The following is a 21,124-nucleotide window of genomic DNA, read 5'->3' as shown; positions in this document are numbered from 1 at the left end:
TCCTTGTGGTCTGTCTCTGCTTTATTGAACAAGAAAAAAAAACGTGGAGGCTATGAGAGAAAGCTCATGAACCTTCATTAAATGGCCTACAAGGTTACAAACAACCCAGCCGCAGGCTCAGAAACACAGGGAGCTGCTTGATGTGAACCCTGCAGACGTGCTGACAGCTGACCTTCTGTTAATAATGCAGCTGTGTCCAGGACTTGACCTGGCAGCCCCCCCCACTCTTCCCCCGAGCCCTGAATGAATCAACACCAACACAAGATGCTACCTCTACTCTCTCCTCATTGAAACATTCATCAGCTGCTTGGAGGAAACTGTCAATTAGCTTTCGGTTTTATTCAAGTGCTTTGCTTCAACTGAGCAAGGCAGAAAACCTAACATGTAAATAGTTCCTCAATCATTTCGCAAATGTCACTATAATTTTGCCACCTCAGAAATATTTTTGCGATCATGTGATAGGACTGAACCATCTGAGCACACACACACACACACACACACACGTGTATATATATATATATATATATACACACACACTTTTGAGGAGTGTACAAGTACTACCAATCACATTAAACAACATTGAGTACTAACACCAACTTCCTCATGTGGTGTTAAAATGTCCATCTTGGCTAAAGGATCGTTTTTCATTAACAGTAATTGCAGGTCGGGGTAGTTGGTCAGCATGTCAGCGACGTCCTTAGAACACACACTTGAAGTTTATTATTAAAATAGACCCATGACCAAATCCTCCCATGAGTGCAAACTTTTTATTTTTGGCAATGGTTGTGTATCGTTTGAGGCCAGTGATGAAGAGAGGGGCTACATCAATCCCCAGTATGAAATAACTACACATTTGAACTGTGAATTATGCAAAGTAGAGTCTAACAATAAAAATATGGAGAAGGAAAGGAGAAAATAGATTCAAAGCATGTGTCCAATCGTGGCTCTTCCTGTAAAATACAAATTAAGAAAAGAAAATAGTTGATAGCTTCTACTACTAATCAAAGTCAAAATGCAGCCTAACTTTACTCCTACATCACGAGAACTGATACTTTAAAAAATGTAAAAAGCAAAGGCACTTTTTCTTTGGTACTGTAGATACCATTGCTAATGTACAGCATGTACTGAGGACACAAGTGTTCTAATCTTGCTTTACATACTGAAGAAGAAGAAGAAGAGGGAAGCCCACAAGCCCAAAAAACTACAGATGGCATAGTAACAACTACACGTGGAAGATGGCTATTCATGCAGTTGCTACGATAGCGCTGCTCTGACTCATTGATAGGAATGGCAGAGTATGGAAGTACTTTGTGTTTAAGGGGGACCCAGGGATCACAACTGATTCTCAAAAGGCATTATGGGGTTTTTTTGGAATAAGGAAGGAAATACTTCCAATTTAGCAAATCACCTAATCACCACATCTGTCCAAAGACTTCAGTTGACAGTAAAAGCATCCAAAATATCATCCTTCTTACATCATCCTAAACTGCATGCTACCTTTTTGTTTGATACATCTAGCACTGCCATTGTCAGGTCACATTTTGTACACCAGGCTGCGTGTTTGCAATGGCTAACATAACATAATTATGCTAACATAATGTAATTGTAACATTAGTAGGATATTCTGCAACCATCCTAACATCTGAGTCTGTGTCTTGTCAATAAAATATAATGTTCATATTTTAAATAAATGATCTGTCACCATATCTACATGACTGCTAAACTTCTAACATCCCTAAATCTCTCCCGTAAGTGGCTTTCTGGTGACCTGCTGGAGGTTAAGAGGTTATTTTTGCAGTAATGATGATAAATTGGACACATAGGAAGTAGAAGCAAACACCCCACCTAACCTGACCCTATTACAATGACATCCCAAAGAGAGGATTTGAAAAAGACTGTCTACAGGCCGTGACTGTCTGTCATGTACAGATGAATGTGTTCTGTGTGATCAAAGTGTTCTCTATGCTATGCACCAGAGAAAGAAATTCTGCAGATCAACACTTCTAGTGCCCTGCACAGGAAAGCCCTGCTGTCAAGACATCCTCGCATTAGCGAGCACAGCCTGAAGCTGCTGCTGCTGCGCTGACTGCATTCTCAACAGGAAACAGGAGGAAATAAAACATTGTTAGAGCGTAATGCTGCAACTTCCCCAAGTCCTCAGCATCCAAGACAGCACGACAAATGCCAGCAGTGTCAGGGTCACGCTCTCTATTCAAATGCTATTAATAGAAAACAAGTTGTACAGATGATGATGAGGTACGGGCTTTTACTTAGACTACAGGGAAGCAATATAAGGGCTTTTGCCTGATATGGAACACATTTACTGTGATAAAACCTGGCTAATGTGCTGCTCGTCCTTCTTGGGCAACCAACACATCTGAGCACACTGTTGAATGCTGTATTCAATTTAATTCAATTCAGTTTAGTTCAATTCAAATGTATTTGTTTAGTGCAAATCACAACAACAGTTGCCTCAAGGCGCTTTATATTGTAAAGTAAAGACCCTACAATAATACAAAGAAAACCCCGACAATCACACAATCCCTTTGAGCAAGCACTTGGTGACAGTGGGAAGGAAGAACTCCCTTTTGACAAAAATAAACCTCTGGCAGAACCAGGCTCTGAGAGCGGAGCCATCTGGTGAGGGCAGTGAGGAGAGGAAGACATGACAAAAGATGTGAGAGCGATCCAGATATTAATAATGACGAATGATTAAATGCAGAGTGGTGTATAAACAGATATGCTCAGTGCATCATGGAAATCCTCGAGCATCCCGGGCATATTACAGCGTCAGTAAAGAATAATTCAGGTCACAAGGATCTACAGACTTCTGAAGGTTTTCTGGTTTATGCCACAAAGATGTCACCAGTAAAAACACAAATTAGATAAACTGAAACAAAGAACTGTTCTTGAGCTACACTTAAAAACAAACTCTTCAACATCTGACCATTGGGCAGTATAAAAACACAGACGTCTGAAGGTAAGTTTAACAGTTTCCTTGCTCTTTATTTGATCTCGTCTAATAAGCTAGATGCTGTGTTGTAACACATTTGGGGCAATAGGTAAAAAGTCTGTGTTCTAAAACCTGCTCTAAAACTAAAGAGCTGCTCCATACAGCGCCCTCTGCTGGAGATCAACAACGCATTTCTCCATTGGGAGGCTTGCACTCAGACTTTCTGCTGCCTAGAAGATGACTATTCAAGTAATGCATACCATCAGAGGCATACATTTAGGAGATAACTCAGATTCGAACCCTCCTTTACATTCAAAACCCATATCCTGCTACGCTACCGCAATATCACAAATCAGACAGCAGAAGCAGTTCTAGTCCTCTGGAGAATCCCAAACAAGTTCCTTAAAAGAAACAGTCTGCTCAAATTAGCTCATGAATACTTTGACCATAACCACCCAACAACTATTCAAATTTGGCTGATGGTGAAACTGACAACAGGCCATAATGGTTTTATTCTTGTTATAATCACTAAGGCCCATTTATAGCGGTTCACTATATCACACCATAGCATGCTCTGTTGTCACCAGTTAAAAAATGTTTTTTAAAATCTATGTGAGATGTCAATAGTTTTGTGTCTATGTAATACTTTGAGAAACAGAAACCATTGTATTTTAACAGCTGATATTCAACGTTAATACCAAGAGGAAATATCTTGATAGAAGAAAATCTAACAAAAAGTCAAAACTTACAAAACAACCATGTTTACTGTAACTACTGGGTGATGCACCTTCCTGTAAATGTAAAAATGTGAAGAAGGTGCAACAGTCTGCTGAATCCTGCTGGCAGAGTGCTATAACACATTGACAGCTAGCTGAGCATCATCACATTATGACTGCTAGCAGGATGTGGTTAAAGCCCCAAATATACCTTAAAGCATGCAAGCAAGTTTCCATTCATGTCACTGAGAATAAGGTTGTAGGAGAGCTACGTAATAATGGCTTAGGCATGAAAAAATATACTGAAAATAACTATTCAGTTCTTCCATTTGGAGGAAGGCAGTTTTGCTGAGGAAATGTCTTACCAGTCATTCTAAAAATACGCCACAGAGGCCTACGTGCCCTGCTCTGAATCTCTGCATTTTACCTTAGTTGAACAGGGGTTTGACTGTGGCTCTTGTAGCTCGTAAAGTGTTTCAGGCAGCTGACTATGATGTTTCCGTCCAAAGCTTGTATGGTATTCTTTCTTCATATCATATGCATGTTTTAGTACAAAACAGCAACATGCATGCATCATGTTGTACACAGAGGACACACGAGTTTGACGCAATACTTCTCTCTGACATCAATCGGTTAAAATGAAGCTCCATATCTCATCTTTAAACTGCAAATTCTTCGCCACAGAAAACTACACTTATCTAAGTTGTTTTGTCCCCCACTTTTTATTATTGAGGGTTATGTTGCTTCCTGTTCATTTAACATTAATCATCCACTATAACACCACAGTGTTTCGGCACATTGGGAGAGTATTTTTCCACTTACAGCACAAAGAAAAAGTAACAGATCATATAACAAATAAGTACATACAACCGTAAGAGTGTACTGAGTAAAATATATTCTCATTTAAATGCAAATTATTTAGCCTAATTTAATTACTGTATATAACTTCTTCGTATTATTTATACATATCAGATACTTTAGCTCACTTAATGGCTGAGGCTTACATCATAAACAGCAAACAAGCTGATGTTCAGGCCTGATTTTGCTCTCTTTTTGTCAGATTTTTTTTCAGCTACAGCAAGATATATTTGGTTGCATATTTGCAGTCTTCGTTGTGGCATTTGGCCTAGACTGATGCTGCTTTCAGGGTGAGTGTGGCTGTCTCAGTGCAGCCACAAGTCCACCTTACAAGGGCGAGCAGATGTGTGGTGGTGGTATTTGTGCCACATCTAGCCCAAAAAGAACTTGATGCCTGGACTACATTTGGCGCAAAAGACACTTGTGAGAGCCTCAAGTGCCAGAAGCCGAACACATTAGACCCAAACATCCATTTGGGTGGCATCATTAGCCTTGATGAACTAAATACAGAATAGACATGCATGAATTGCTTTTCAATCTGTGGTAACAGACTTGACAGCAAAGAGAAACCAATAAAAAATTCCAGATGTATGAATGACAGCTGAGGGTGACGTCCCGTTTAGAGGCAGGGTCTTCCTTTAAGCAGATGAGCCATGGTCGCCCATCGCCAACCTGATCTGTCTCTCCGGCCCCGTTGCTAGGTTACCACATTCCAGAGCACACTCAGTACAGTGGGTCCTTGCTCTGCTGCCAGAGTTGGGTCGGGAAGAGTCTGGGACTACAAATGACGCAGCAACCGCGATGCTTTAGGAGCCTGTGAATGAAGCCGACCCACAAGGGGATATTTTTTGGGAGAGAGTGTATAGAAAACTGCATGCAAGTGTTTCTATCAGAGTGAGTTTGTTTGTCACTGTGGCTGGGCGACTTCTGACATGAGATGCTGTGATCCAGCTGTGACTTTTTGCACCCAGTGTGTGCAGCTGTCTGGCTTAGTACAGCACGTTCCTCCACACACAGATGAGCAGCAGCAGCGTCTAGACAGCACCCAGACTCAGATACGCCCTCCAATGCACAGCGCTTCCAAAGAGGATTGTGTTCCGGCTGGGGATAATCTTTGGGGCTCATCATTCTTTGTCTTTGCTCGCTTTATGTACGTGGCTACACACTCAAACGTGCACACACAAACAGGGTTACACACCAAACTGCAAGGGTGCCTACAGCACATGCTGACAGTTTCCGATTAAACAATTTGCCTTTAAACCACTTTGATCACTCAACAAAAACAACACACCTATGTGTATAGACCCTACTGACAAATTGGGGTCATTAAGGTCACTATGTCTTTATACACCTCTCTGCATTTAATTATTTGTTATTACTAATTTCCGGCTCTCTTCCACAGAATGTCTTTGTTCCGTCTTCATCCACTCACCCCCAACTGGTCATGGCCCTCCCTGAGCCTGGTTTTGCTGGAGGTTTCTTCCTGTTAAAAAGGGTTTTTTCCTTCTCACTGTTGTCAAAGCGCTTGCTCATAGGGGGTCATATGATTGGTGGGGTTTTCTCTTTTTTCATTGTATTATTGTAGGGTCTTTATCTTACAATATTACAATTACAATTTCTTAAAGGGTAACTTTAAAAGTACATTTTTATTAAAACTTTATTCTCCTATATGTTAAATGCTCAATTGGATTTATTCCTCTATGCAAACAGAAGACATTTTGCCTATGATAACAGGCCAGTCAGTTCAGTTCAGTTTATATAGTGTCAAATCACAACAGCAGTCAGCACAAGGCGCTTCTTAGTAAAAGGTAAAGACTCTATAATAACAGAGAGAAAACCCCAACAATCAGATGACCTCCCTGTGATCAAGCACTTTGGGAACAGTGGGAAGAAAAAACTCCCTTTTAACAGGAAGAAACCTCTGGCACAGGGGGCAGCACCTTGAGGTTAGTGTCTACCCAGGGATATTTGGTATACAGACAAAAGCACACTGTAAAAAAAAAAATCCTAATATAAAAGTATTTTACTGTGTATTTTACAGTTTTGTTCTGTTCTTCTAGAATATCATTAAATTCACATAAATTCACATTTGAAATGTGTGATATCACATTTCAAATGTGAATTAACGTAAAATCACTGTAATGTAATAGAACATAATTTTCTTGTTTTTTAAATGTATTTGTACATATGCATATTTAGATTGTTAAAATACATTCACAAATGTATCATGATTTCACAAATATGTGTCCGTTATTTGAAAGATTGAACTGTTAAATTCAAATGTAATGCTATCTCATAAACTTTTTTTACATCAAATAATAATAATAATTATTATTATTGCTATTTAGGGCGATCGTGGCTCAAGAGTTGGCAGTTCGTCTTGTAATCAGAAGGTTGCCGGTTCGAGCCCCGGCTCGGACAGTCTCGGTCGTTGTGTCCTTGGGCAAGACACTTCGCCTACTGGTGATGGGCTGATGGTGCGATATGGCAGCCTCGCCTCTGTCAGTCTGTCCCAGGGCATGCAATCCATTATTATTTAAACCAACTGTTAACTGTATATTCCTGTACATTTAAGTATTATTATTCATATTGCCACATTCATTGACCTTGTTTATAGGTAATTTAATTGTTTAATCACATTAACATGTTCCTAATTTAATGTTTAAAAGCACTTGAAAACGGCAAAATCCCATGTAAAATTAGGGCAACAAACTGTACTGTCATTACTGAAAATAGCCGTATTTTGATGAGAAAGTTATTTTCTGGTATTATTTTGGCGCCCCAACTGCCGGAATATTACTGTTTTTCTAGGATTTTTTTTTTTTAACAGTGCAGCTAGGGATTGAACCACCAATCTATCAGTTTAGAAGCTGGAAGAAAACCAGCAAACACCTGCACTACCTCCGGAGCTAAGAAGGCTGATTAAAACCACCAGCCTAATATTGTGCCACTTTTACAATACATCTGACTAGTTGGGGATGGAAACCGGGCTCTTTGAAATGCTTCTTGATCAGGTTGTCAGCATTGCTTGATTGCACAAGTGGAAAATGATGACATATGTATTCATCACAAAATTGCATGTCAGCATTTATTTCTTTAGGCAACCCTGCCATATCATGTTTGAATTGTTTGAGGGCAATGCTGTAAGAGCACTGAAAACCCAACACTCACACAAATGCATACATTGATGAATGCAGGGTTCAATGTCTTACTCAAGGATTCTTTGGCATGTAGCCTAGAGAAGCCGGAGATCAAAGCACTGACACTGTACATACTAATATATAACACCTAGCAGAACTGGAGTGCATTGGAGTGCTGCAACGACGACCTATTCTTTGCGGTTTGAGGCTGCATCAAGCGATAGGGCAGTGATGCTGAGTGACCGACTGACCATCACTCATGGTTCAAATTTTGATAAGCTGTATGGAAACAAACACAACAAGTGTAGTGGACCTGGCTCTCTGGAGAGGCCTTACCTTAGCTCAGTTGGAACAACATTGGGCATAGCCAGCCTCAATCAATACATCTATAAATGGGTGTGTGAATGAAGCACAGATACTTTATAACAATATGGATCACTGTGCCAGTTTAAAAATGGGTTTCATCTCTCTGCCATCTGCATTTCACCTCAGAATCAATGTACCCTGTCTGGTGGAAGCATTAGTTCTGCCAAACCACAGCTTCCCTATTTTGAGGCAGACTTTAGGTCACCACGGTAAGTAAAGAGGCCAGAGGCAAGCCACAACTAATTTGCCCCCTGTTGCTTGTTCCATGTCTGCACTGAGGCTACCACACAGCACAGTGGGTGAGTTCTATTAAGATCAATCCACTGATAATGTCTAAAGAGATGCTGATGTAGCAGGAACTGATAGATGGGAGTCTTTTGGAGTGGCGAGTCAGCTTAGTGCACTAAATATACAGTATGGATTCATTCTGGAAACACATGCAGTAGAAAACTGAGAACACAAGACTGATACTGTCATCAACTCAGAGGTTAAACTCTGCCTCACATCCAGCTTCCCTTTCCTTCAGTTGTTTTCTCTCCCCCTTAGTGCAAAAGACATAGCATAGTCATGGTTTTCCACAATGCACTGAGCATTTTTTTCACTTCTCACTCTCTTTGTGTTTATACACCTTTCTGCACTTAATCATTAGTTATTAGTAATCTCTGGTTGTTTCATCTGAGAGGTGAAACATCTTTAAGACACTTAAAGAAGTAAAGGGGTTTTCCTTTTCAAGCTCCTTATACTACAATGACCTGGATGACTGAGAACCTTTGACAGACATATCTTCCTGTTAAAAGAACGTTTTTCCTTCCCACTGTGGCCAAAGCGCTTGCTCAGAGTGGTTGCCCGATTGTTTGGGTTTTCTCTGTAATTGAATTAAATTACACAGGTCGGTTCATAGAAAAACAACTAATTCTCATAAAATTCTCAAAAATACATTTTTATTCTTTGGTACTGATAGATACTGAAGCAGAACTGGAACAGCTCTCAGGAATATGTTAAAGTAGAATGTTTAATGTCCTATGGAAGATAACTGTATTACTGTCAGTAAGCTCAAACATTAGTGTGGCCAGCTGAAGTCCAGATGTCTATATAACAGAGAAGATGAGATCCTGAACACATCCAAGGCTCCTCCTAATTCTCCTCCACCCATGAGCGGTTGCAAATCAGCTGAGCAGCTGACCTCTCCCATCAGTCAAAACACTGTGGTTAAAGTAGCACTAATTCCTGCAGGGCTGCTTATTATTAAGCTGTGGGCTTAGTCCCAGGGGGCCCGAGGCCAGCATATGGCTGGAGACCAACAGCCATCTTTATCCCCGCCCCCATTATAATTAAATCTACATCACCGCACTGATGGAAACTGTGGCTGATTACTGACAGGCCACACTGGATAGCATCATATCAAATTGGTCTTTTCTTAGTGTTTGACAACCACTAACCACTTGACAACCCAAAGTCAGTAAACTGTTAAATAACCCATAATGAGAAAGCTAAGGAGGAACTCGGGAAGTTGTGAGGAATGATGGCCCATTTCATGTGCTACATGCCAATAACTGAACCTCCGCGAAGTGATCTCCACACCCCTGGAGACTGAGAGGTTTCTGCCACAGAAGTTTCCTTTGTTGGATCAATGGTCGTCTTGCCTGGGTGGGTTAAGATTAGGCTAATTTGCAAACCAGAAATCTTTCCAGCCCTAGTGTAAGGTTTCCAGCCCTGCTATGGCCGACTGAAAGACTCTATTGTTGGCCTCCGTGAAGACGGGTCCATAATAAGCCCATCGAAATGTGAGGGAAGGAAGCCCTATTAAATCCAGAGCGTCCCACAGTTTCAGCGACAATATACCTGTCACAGCTTTCAGTGGGCTGGGCAATAAGTCTAAAGCTTGTCAGCAAAGAGCTACAGCTGCTGTTGTTTATGATGTGTGATTGCCCCACCCTGCTTATTTTTAAACTAGCCCATAAAAAAAAAAAAAAAAAAAAATCAGTGTTCATCTTCTGGCCATATGGTGGCCTAGTCACTTAATCTGCATGCCTACAGACAAGGAGCTCTCCCAGTTCTCTTATTTCTGTACTTATCCGCCACTACACGCAGTCGAGATTAACAAGAAGAAAAAGAGGGTGTGCTGACTACGTCATCACAAAAACTACTCACCCGTCTAATTTCACAAGGAGATGCGGGAAATAGGTGCGAGACATAAATTATTTAACAGATCCAGGGCAAGTCATTAGCATGCTGCAGTAGATGTGCTTTTGGTGGGCTCTTTAGCAAATTGGCCAGTCAGTAAAGCAGGATGAGGGTATGTTGCTATACCATCTGCACAGTAGGCGCAGCAACACACTGCTGCCAACTTGCATACACAAGCTTTAAACTTCCCCAGTCGAATAAACACGACTGATCAGTTTAAATGGTAAATGGCCTGTATTTGTATAGCGCTTTACTAGTCCGTAAAGACCCTAAAGCGCTTTACACATCCAGTCATTCACCCATTCACACACACATTCACACACTGGTGATGGCAAGCTACATTGTAGCCACAGCCACCCTGGGGCGCACTGACAGTTTAAGAAGACGCACTTCATAAACATCTTAATCCGAGACAAATTTCAGCCTTCTGCTTGTGGCCCCCGCCCACATGCCTAACCTTGATCACAAGCTTGGCTATGGATAGATGAGGGGTTAAGTGATATCACTGAAATGTGTTTCCAACCGACACTGAGTTCCACTCAAGTGAATGAGGGGGTGAAGCATCAAAAGAACTTTCTGAGGAGGTCTAGATAAAAAACACTCAGAGCAGGTGGTCAATCATTCCACCTCTTCTATGGTTGTTTGATTTTCCACCTCCTCCTGCTTTGTTTGAAAAAAAAAAAAAAAAAAAAAGAAACATTTCAGGGTAGGCAGATGAAGAATGGACCAGAATGCATAAAAATCTCCCTGTGCAGGCAGTTACCGGAAAGCAAACCTGTATTTTTGGTCTGCTTGACTGTTTGGGTGTACATCTATATTCATATATATATATATATATTTATAACTCTTGATATTCCTGTTACATTGTTCTGTAACTGTACTGGGCAATAACCTGCTGCAGTAGCAATAAAATGCACCAGTTTTTCCACAGACCAGAATAAAACACATCATCCTTCCCCGACACGTAGTAAAAGCACCCTGTGATCTCTGGGAAACGTAGCAAAGAGTCTTGAACAACAGAACAAATTATTTTCATAAGTAAGAAATGCAGTAAGTAAGAAACGCAGACTTTACTTTGCCAGTCCAACCAAGTATATAAATCAACAAGAACACATATAGGGAGAGTCACATTGTCTTTTTAATACATCTGAAAGATCTGGAATTGATCTGAAATGATACTGATACAAGCTGCTGATGTAATGTGAGAAATAAGAGGTACATTTCCATTAAAGCCCTAAGGTCTTGCTCAGATTGCTCATTTAGTTTGATCAAAACTCGAAAACCAGCAAACAGTCCTATTCTAAAACCAAAAAAGTGTTCTACATATCAGGAGAGTCCATGACAAGTTTGAAAAGGCGGCCACATTCACCTAGTCTATGATGATAATTACATAAACTGATAAACACATGAGCAGAATTCTGCTAGCACGGTTTTTACAAAGCAGAAGCTAAGACAGATCTCACTACCTGACTGGTACTGACTGATGATCCAAGGGTCAGGTGCACTGAGCTGACGCCTCAGTGTGGTCGAACACTACTGCTGCTGCTGCTAATTCACTGATATCTCCTCAGACATAGCACCTGAGGAAAGTTCTTTCTGTAAAGCTGGATAATTGACAGCCATCGAGTGGGCAAAAGAAGTCTGAGGCTGAATCTGCTAGTGACGTATTACACTGAGGTTTCACAAAGTCACTTCAAGGCTGGTTAACGAGCTCAGAGAGCTACCGTAGAGTGCTTCCTGTGTGTTCTACAGTGGGTATGCTTTAGTTTGCAGCCCAGATCACTTAATTAGGCTGAGGACGGAAAGCAAGCGGATGAAAAATGCCACCAGATGTGTCAATATAATAGAGTGGAGCTTAATGCTGTTCATTAGCGGCACCACTTCCACCCCCAACTGCATCTCCTTACCATCAGAAAAACTGGAAACCACAATGGAACCGCAGACTGAGGGCAACACTGACATTTCAGTGAATAGCTGCCCAGCCCACACTGGCATGGCCATTATCGTGGAGGTAACAAGCTGGGAGGAGGAGCGGTTCAACAGTTAGCTCTTGGGATTTAAAGGCTCAAGGCACAAGTGTGCATTTGTTTCATTGCTTCAAGTGATTGCTGAAATGAATATCAATGTCTGGGACGACGTCAGGATAATATGCTGTTGTAGCTCACTTCTCTGTACAGTGCAGAAACTCGCTGAGAGACAGAGCAGAAGCTTGAAAACATGATTGGAATTGGTGACTCATTTGCTGTTTCTCACCAGCCTACAATCACACCCACTCAGCAAGAACGCTGAAGCACAGACACACTCGCGAGCTCCATGCTCCCAACGCGAGGATGCTCTTGATGTGCTACAGTTGCAGCTCTGCAGAGCTTCTTCTGACGCTCGCTGCATCGCTCTTTCTTACATTTCAACCACCACCTCACGTCAACAGTAGAGATTCTAAACAGAAAATGAAAAAAAAGAGACTGAGAAACATGCCAAACTGTGACTCCGCTCTCCGACAAGCCCAAGCTGTACGCTCCATCGAAACATGCTGAAGCGTCACAGGAAACTGGGGCACACATATTAAAGGAGCTATCAGAGTAAATATGACTGAACCTTGCATAATGAATACACTTGCTCAGCTGACTCCAGTTTCCTGGAAGAATGCCCTTGTTAAGCTTGTTTCCACTCAACCATTGATGAAATTTACCCCTAAAACCCTGCTCTCCATTTATAGTTACTCTTCTGCTGCTCTTCTGTTTTGTTTTGTTTTTTGTTTATGCCTTTTTATTACAATGTGTCTCCTTAGTGAAAGGCTGGCTCCGGATTGGAAACTCCAACAAGGAAGAAATCACAAAGTCAAATGTTCTGGACCAGTCCAGGCATTGACATCCTTTCGGTACAAAAAGTAGGTCAAGAACATCCTGCGACTTCACAGAAACTGCCCTGGAATATCATTTTTAACATTTAGCACAGATAGGCCTTTGACACATTATCTGAACCCCCACAGAAGATGAAAAAATACTAGTGCAATCTGATTTTCCACTCATGCCATAACTAGCATCACCCTTTTGGTACAAGCTTTTACACAAAAGCTAGAAACATCAACTAAATTCATTCACTTTATCAGCCTACTGTTCTCATTACTCATCTTTACACATTTAAAACAGCTTTTAAAATAATAAAGTTATATAATAAATTATTGCTATAGTTCTGATTTGACACCAGATCTTAATGTAACTGTGAGTTTGCAAAAAGACAATGACATCTCCTCTCCTCGACTTCTTTTTCAGCCCGTGAAAAACTGGGTGTGAAACACTTGGCTGTGTAAGTAGGGGACACAGTGAAATATTGAGACCTTTTATATTAGCAAATAGAACTAAAAGAATAAAGAAGAATAAGTAATGTGCATATATGAATAGAACTTCTGTAGGGTCAAATATCCACCAATGATTCCATTTAGATCAAACTAAGACACAGCGACTCTGACAAAGTGAAGATCAAGCAGTGCAACTGGCTTACTGGGGAAATGCTGAAGTTCAAGAATAATTCCAGTATTTCAGTCTGTGATTTCGTCATGTAAAGTTAAAGTTTACATTCATTTAGCTGTAATTTTCGACTTGCGTGGTGGTTCATTTAGCTTTGCGAGGCTGCAGGTAAGTATCCATTAAGATAAAATGACTTGCCGTTGTCTTCATAATGATCTACAGGGTCATCCACTGTTTTTACATCTTAAATTTCTACAAAGCCAGTCACGAACATGAGTATATGAATAGGACATGTTAAGGTCAACAGTGAAAAAATTCCTGTATGGAGATCCTCAATGAAGTTGAAACAGCTAAATATGTAAACATATATGAAAAGTTGCCAAGTCTATCTTAAGTGGACAGTGAAAAGTTAAAGGATAAACCATTCATAAGAGCCATTAATTGGAAAATCAGCAACCTGAATAATCATGTAAGGCACATCCATCTGAATGCTACAGAAAACCTTCGTTGTATGCCAGTCCTTCCGTCTGTATGTTTTTATCCTATTTTCATGCTCCTCCCTGGTGGTGCTATCTACTACAAAGTTCTTATAAATACTAATAAAAAGGGTTTTTTAACCTCTGGACCTCCAGAACTACAGAGAGCTATTTAACTGTTCAAGACATAAACATGTGACATTCAACCCTTGACTTAAACTTTTGTGATCACAGTAGGAATCCCGATGAAGTACATGCTTTAAAAATCATCTCCTGTCCTTTGTCTCTGCAGATCCTGGACTCCTGAACATCAAGGTAGACATAGACGTATGTTTCTAAGCAGTACAATGGTCTTTGCAATGTTTCTTCTAGATTTCAAGAACCAATATCACGTTTACTGTTTACAAAGGTTTACTGTTTATGTTAAATGAAAAGCATTAAATAAACTAAACAAGTTGAATTCTGTATCAGTCTGGTATATCCAGTGCGGCCAGTTCGGTCCAAGTGTATGAACGAATAACAATAACGGTAACTTTTATTGTGCCATGCATCTCAGCTCAGTTAAAGTAGTTGTTAGCCTCAGGCAACCACAGTACAACATCAAACAATGATCAAAGGCAGAGTCTAGTGTCAGTTATGCTCTTTTCTAACTCTCTGTCATACATGATGGGGGCTCTCTTATCAGCACTTTCTACCATTCCCACATTGTTATTTATCAGATCCCTCCTTCATAAAACCCACACAAAGGAACAAAGTGCATTTTTTATGCAACATTGTGCTCACTTAAAAAGCAAAAAAACAAAACGTATCATGTGCTTATGCACTGTGGACTCCAAGGAGACAAAGAACACAGTGCTGCTGCTGGCTGTCGAAAACCAATCTAATATCAGTGCCGTCATGTTCCAGTCTAACCTAGCAGGCACACTCGGATTAGGAAATAATGGGAACATTTTTTTTTCCTGCCGTAGTTTTACCCCCGGACATATGCAGCATGAGACTAGGAGAACAGACATACACACACACACACACACACACATACACACAGGACTGATGTGTCAGAGCTGAGGAGAGGTTGCAGTGGGCACCGGCTGACCTTACCTTAACTCCCGCAGGAATTTTTCAGGTCGACCTTAGTGCTGCACTGCGGATTAAAGATGGCAGCAGCAGAAATGGAGGTCAAGAAGGAATCCAACACTTTAGCTTTTAGCTGGTGGCATCTGCTGACCTTCAGGTCAGACTTGTAACAACATCAGCGGCACACCACTATTATGCTGCACGCCCCAAGCTAACGCACCACAGGTATGAGCGCCTACTTGGGACAGCAGGTTAGCCTGTGGCAACTATCTCCGTTTCATGTGTACGCATGTGCTTTAATGCATGTGTGTGCGCTTGCTCTACTATCCTTATGACCCACATCCATTGAAGGAAAATCCTCCAGAATGAGCAGGTTTTGTGGGCCATCTGCTATGAGGTTATTTTCACATGGCACTGTGTATGTATGTGTGTGTACGTGAGTGTGTGTGTGTGTAAGCAAGAGAGTAAACACGGCCGAGTTCACCCACAAGTGTGTTTGTGTCAGCTTACAAATGTCCAGTGGAGTGTGAAGACTCATACCTCTGGTTTTCAGCGTATCAGGATCTTTATTTCCTCCACATTGCGTTGTGCGCCGCCAAAACAGAGGCCCTGCGGAGACACACAGATGCTCAATTATTCATTGTTGCGATTCAATAAAACATGAATATCAACTGCGTATGTGCCAGACCCCGTCAATAACGATAGTCTGCGAAAAATGGGTCTTATACACACACACACATACACAAAAAAAGACACAAAACAAAACAAAGCAGCAGATGTGTCCAGCTGGAATGACCTCGATCCAATTAACATAACAGAAACCGCAATCCCGCCTTACACAGCAGCATGGCGGCACTGTATTTGTGACATTCAACTAGTCAACAACAGGTTAGTGCGAAGCGTGCAGGAACTGCTGGCTTTAATCACAGGCCTGTGTGGTGGCCCCATTTCTGACTGCCTCTCCAGCAGGTGCATTCTGGAAATCTATTCATTCACTCGTCCAGGTGCAAATGAGACGATGCTGCTAAATGTAGGACATCATGCCTCACTGCCATCTGCCACTGAACGAGGCTTGACTGCATTCTAAGCATGAACGATGCTGGAATTAGAAAATGTTGCTTATAATAATATAGTCTAATGCAACTTTCCTAGTGTTTGTAGCTCTCACTGCATTTTTCAAGTTACAACTTGATTTCCACTTTTGTTCTGCGCTTCAAGCTGCCCCAGAGGAGGAGGGAAATTTTTAATGGGGTAGCACAGGGTGGGGAGCACAGGAAATGAGAAAATAAATGCTATGTAGAAAACATAACATTTATAGTTTTCTACATGCCTATTTATGTCCACAGACTAATAAACCTTCACTCTTCATGTGGATCCAGCAAGACAGGAGGAGGATCTGGACTTTTTAGGCATCGCCGTCCAGGGATTGGCTATGATTTTTCAGGCTCCTGTGCCCTGTTATTATGTAAAGAGTGCCACTGCTTAAGCTACTGAAATTATTTTCTATTGAACAGAAGCTTTTGCAACAAAACCAAATTAAAGTACCTAAAGTAAAACACACTTACAGTACTGTGCAGCCACCTCTCAATTCGGTATATTTTATGCAGTTATTTTATATAGGTGCATTCCATGTGTTCATTAAATTTAGCATGTATAATATAGGGCAAAATAAAGGTTGTACAGTTCTAAAGAGCTTGAAAGTCCATATTTGATATATTTAAAATCTGTATTGTAACGGAATAGTTCTCCTGCCTTCCCTAGTAGGGAATTCTGCTTCTTCTCATTTACAGATGGCTGTAGACAGCACATATGTATGATTTTCAGCTCTTAATAGCTATCAGGGAATCACTTTGTTAGTGCAAAAAATACTATTTTAGTGTCAAATTGTGTTACTGTTTGCATTTTTCATAGATTCAACTTGCTAGATTTTCTGTTATGTGTTGACCAGACGCTGGTTCATTTATTGAGTTAGGTTCTGAAGCCTGGATAACTATTATTCATGACCACTTCTAAAAATTATAGGATAAATCATAAATCTGGTGCATGGGAGCAAAATATGAGGGTGGTTGCTGGTAGGTAAAATAACAACAGCAGTGGCTGCTGTGACCGCAGACATGCTCGCAAAAGTATGGTTTGACTACTGTATGGACATATACTGTGCCTCTGGAGGGGGCATATATACATATATATATATATATATATATGTATGTGTGTATTGGACATCAGTGCACCGTACCGTATCGGTCTGTCATGGTGAAGAGAGAGCTGAGTGTAAAAGCGAAGCTCTTGGCTCTTGATTTACCGGTCGATCTACGTCCCTACCCTTACCTATGGTCACAAGCTGTGGGTAGTGACAAAAAGAGTGAGATCGCGGATACAAGCGGTGGAAATGGGTGGCTGGCCTCTCCCTTAGAGATAGCGTGAGGATTTCAGCCATACGCGAGGGGTTCAGAGTAGAGCCGCTGCTCCTCCACATCAAAAGGAGCCAGTTGAGGTGGTTCGGGCATTTGACAAGGATGCCTCCTGGGTGAGGTGTTCCAGGCATGTCCCATCGGGAGGAGGCCCCGGGGCAGACCCGGGACACGCTGGAGAGACTAAATCTCTCGGCTGGCCTAGGAATGCCTTGGTGTTCCTTTGGACAAGCTAGAGGAGGTGGCTGGGGAGAGGGAGGTCTGGGCTTCTCTCCTTAGGCTGCTGCCCCCGCGACCCAGGCCCGGATAAGTGGAAGAAGATGGATGGATATAAAGGTTTTATCTACCACAGAATTAACACAGAATAATACAACGGATTCATTCATTGGGGTTGGCCACCGCATTCCAACTCTAGTACAATGTCATTGTTCAAGGAGGACCAAGGAGGTTCAGTCCAAAATCCATTTTACAGCAGTTCATGTTTTTAGTTTCTGTGCTGCTTGTGGATCTGAACCTCATTCAACTGCACTCCAAAGACACGGAACTATTCCTAAGTGAGTGACTACAGTTTACTCAGTGATGATTATCCGTCTATCCCTTTTCTTCCATTTATCCAATCCAGCGTCACAGAGGGGCTAAGTCAATCCCAGCCAGCACAAAGCAAGAGCCAGGGTACACCTTGGACAGGCCAAAACACAGAGACAGACAACCGTTCACATTCATAGCTACAGCCAACTTTGCATCTTCAGTTAACCTAAGCTCAGGCATGTCTTTGGACTGTGGGAAGAAGCCAGAGCAGCCAGAGAGAGCACATGCAGACACAAACTCCACACAGAAAGGGCCTGGCCAGATGGTGGATTCAAAACCCAGACCTTTGTGGGGTGACCTGACAGTGCCACCTGGTAATAAGTATTATAATATGGGTTTTGGTAAGTTTTGTGAAAACTCCTGGCGTTCAGCCTAAAAATATTTAAAATGAGTTTTTATCTTTTAAGTCAAATTTAAATAAAACAACCATCCATGGAAGCCATAAGTGGAAAGGTTAGACACGTGAAAAATGTAATACAACAGCTTTAGACTTTCTTGTCACCTCCAATCATTCAAATTCACTTTATTCTGTTCTTCTGTCTGTTTGCAGCTTTTTGTTTGTTTGTTTTTCTGTTTGCATTTTCTTTTTTCTTTGCTCTTAGCCACATATTGTCCCCAGGTATGATAAGGAGAGGAGCGTGCCCATGTATGCCCACACACGCAGACTGGTCCACATCCAATACTCAGATCTATCTTTGACTTGTCTTGATACATTAGATAGTTTTGAGGTTGCTGACGTTTATTTAAGTTCAACACAGGGTACTTTCCTACCACCTGTATTTAAAGAATAACCCATGTATTTTGCTCACACACACTGGTTATAAAAGAAAACAGAGGCCCTATTTTGTATCTACAATGCTAGCACCAAGCTCTTCTTGCATTCATTTATTAACTCAAAAGTGCAGGGAGCAAAAGTGCACTTCTGTCATTTCTGACACGCTAATTTTCTTCTTCTTTTTTTCACAAGTTAATCTCCACACGGGCGTGAATAAACTTTGCAGTGGTTGCCAGATCTCTGACTGACAGCGGAATTACACAGAGGAGTGATTGTGTGGCGGCAGGGCCGGGGTTAACTGTATGGCGCGCCTCCTAACTGCCCTTTATTTACAAAAGATGCACTGTCGCTGCTGCCAAAATATGTTAGAAGCCATTAGCTGCTGATCTGACTTTAAAGCTCAGTCCTGCTAATCTAATTTAATCTGCCTCTGTGGCTTTACTGATTGCTGGAGCGGATCAACGGTGACGCTACAAGTGCAGGCGGGCTTTGCTGATGTGATGCAACTGTTTGTTCTGCAACAGCAGACGCCCACGCTGAACGGTGCTGCTGCTGTTGTTGGTTTTTTGGGGGGTCTCTTACATGAACACTTCCTGTCGTCGGTTGAATTAGGCCTTCACGGAATGTCTGAGTGGTTTCTCTGGTGATAGTCAGCTGCTCAAGATCAATAAGCACGAAACAAGGTATGATGGGAAATGACCTGAAAAAGATGCATTCCTTCATGCGCAGTTTTTGAATTTGTCTAGATAAAGTGCAAAAATGTATAAAGGTATATATTTATCGAGGACAGCCTGGTGTAACATCTGCATGGTGTAGGTGTGGGTGGAGTTACTGAGGTGGGTGCTTTGGCTACTCTGTTTCTGTTTCTTAGCAGATAACAAAAGAGAAAAAGAAGTAGCTGAAGAGACAGGAAATGAGAGAAAACAAAGATATGAGGACAACAGGATGATGGTTTGACACTTTCTTTCCTGTGAAGTCTCAGGTTTTCACAGTCAACAGCAGCACGGTACGCCTACGGACTACAAACCAGCAGGTCACAAACCTAACAGTAAATTCAACTTGTCCTAGAAACACAACTGTCTGCAATAATGTGTTTCCAATTTGGGTGATCTGTACATAAGGGAGTCTCAAAATACACACGATGACCTTAGTGTGTAAGTGAAACCTGTGATTTAAGTCTTCTTTACCAGCACAAAATTGCAGTGTACCCACGGGCGACGGGCTTCACCATGAGCATGTGAGGCCCCAGAGAAAGAGAGCTGATTCTCTCCCTTCAGCTGCAGCCCACCCAGCCGTCATTCAGGGGGGAGTCATTCAGCCACACGAAAGCTGTCACATGACTGGCCGGGGCACAACAGCAGTCATTCTGCTCCTTCGCTGCCACTTGGCTAGCGGGACAGATGAGTGGGCCGCTAAAGTGGCCGGACACGCAGCAGGATCCGGATTCAGTGTGCTGAGCTGCCACTCAGGGACAGAGGGCAGAAATACATGCGCTGCATGTACTGAGCACGAGAACAAAAATCAGGGTTTGTGCTGTTTTTGTTTTTGTACTTCATCCGGGGTGAGCACAGACAACAGCGGCTCCATATGCGCATCTATTAATGGTCACAAGTCTACTATTGTCCTTTAAAAACTTTTCACATTCTTCCAGTCCTCATCACCCGAACTCAGCAACCACACACAGCTACGCACCCAAACACAACAGCTGCCTGTTTAGAAAGCATCCGAATACTGAAAGTGTTCTTATCTGTTCATTTCCTGCTCCATGTTTTTATTGGAGTGGAGTGGCGTTACGTGATTCATAGTTCAGCTGGACCTCAGTGCACCCCTTCACTTCTGACACACGCTGGTTTCACTTCCTTACCAAACTCCTAACCCGACCCAACACGTGCCATGGTCGTTGCTTTCTGTTGTTAGCCCTTTGCATCTAAGTTTAGCAATGATACAAATAAATTAATATCCTAATTACAAACATGAACTCATGTTTATGCACTGTGCAGTGCACCTAGGGTATAAGCAGTGTAGAAACTGTACTATACTTAATTTAGTATACAGTGGAACCCCGACTTACGAAATTAATTCGTTCCAGAGGGTCTTTCGTAAGTCAAAATTTTCG

General features: G+C 41.7%; 1 protein-coding gene across 4 annotated transcripts in view; it reads right to left on the bottom strand.

Moving 5' to 3' along the window:
- Positions 1-21,124, bottom strand: part of fynb (FYN proto-oncogene, Src family tyrosine kinase b) — a 79,007-nt gene that overhangs the window by 45,800 nt on the left and 12,083 nt on the right. For 2 of the 4 annotated variants that reach the window (XM_005457926.4, XM_003452986.5), the window contains exon 2: positions 15,775-15,843. The gene's annotated coding sequence lies outside the window, so the exon portion shown is untranslated. Of the gene's footprint in view, positions 1-11,683; positions 11,821-15,744; positions 15,844-21,124 lie in introns of those variants that run through there. The other 2 variants (XM_025898807.1, XM_025898808.1) reach the window with 2 other exon arrangements.

Source organism: Oreochromis niloticus, linkage group LG15, assembly GCF_001858045.2.
Source record: "Oreochromis niloticus isolate F11D_XX linkage group LG15, O_niloticus_UMD_NMBU, whole genome shotgun sequence".
NCBI classification, from domain to species: domain Eukaryota; kingdom Metazoa; phylum Chordata; class Actinopteri; order Cichliformes; family Cichlidae; genus Oreochromis; species Oreochromis niloticus.
The sequence above is the reverse complement of the archived record's forward strand: the minus strand, read 5'-3'. Positions and strand labels throughout refer to the sequence as shown.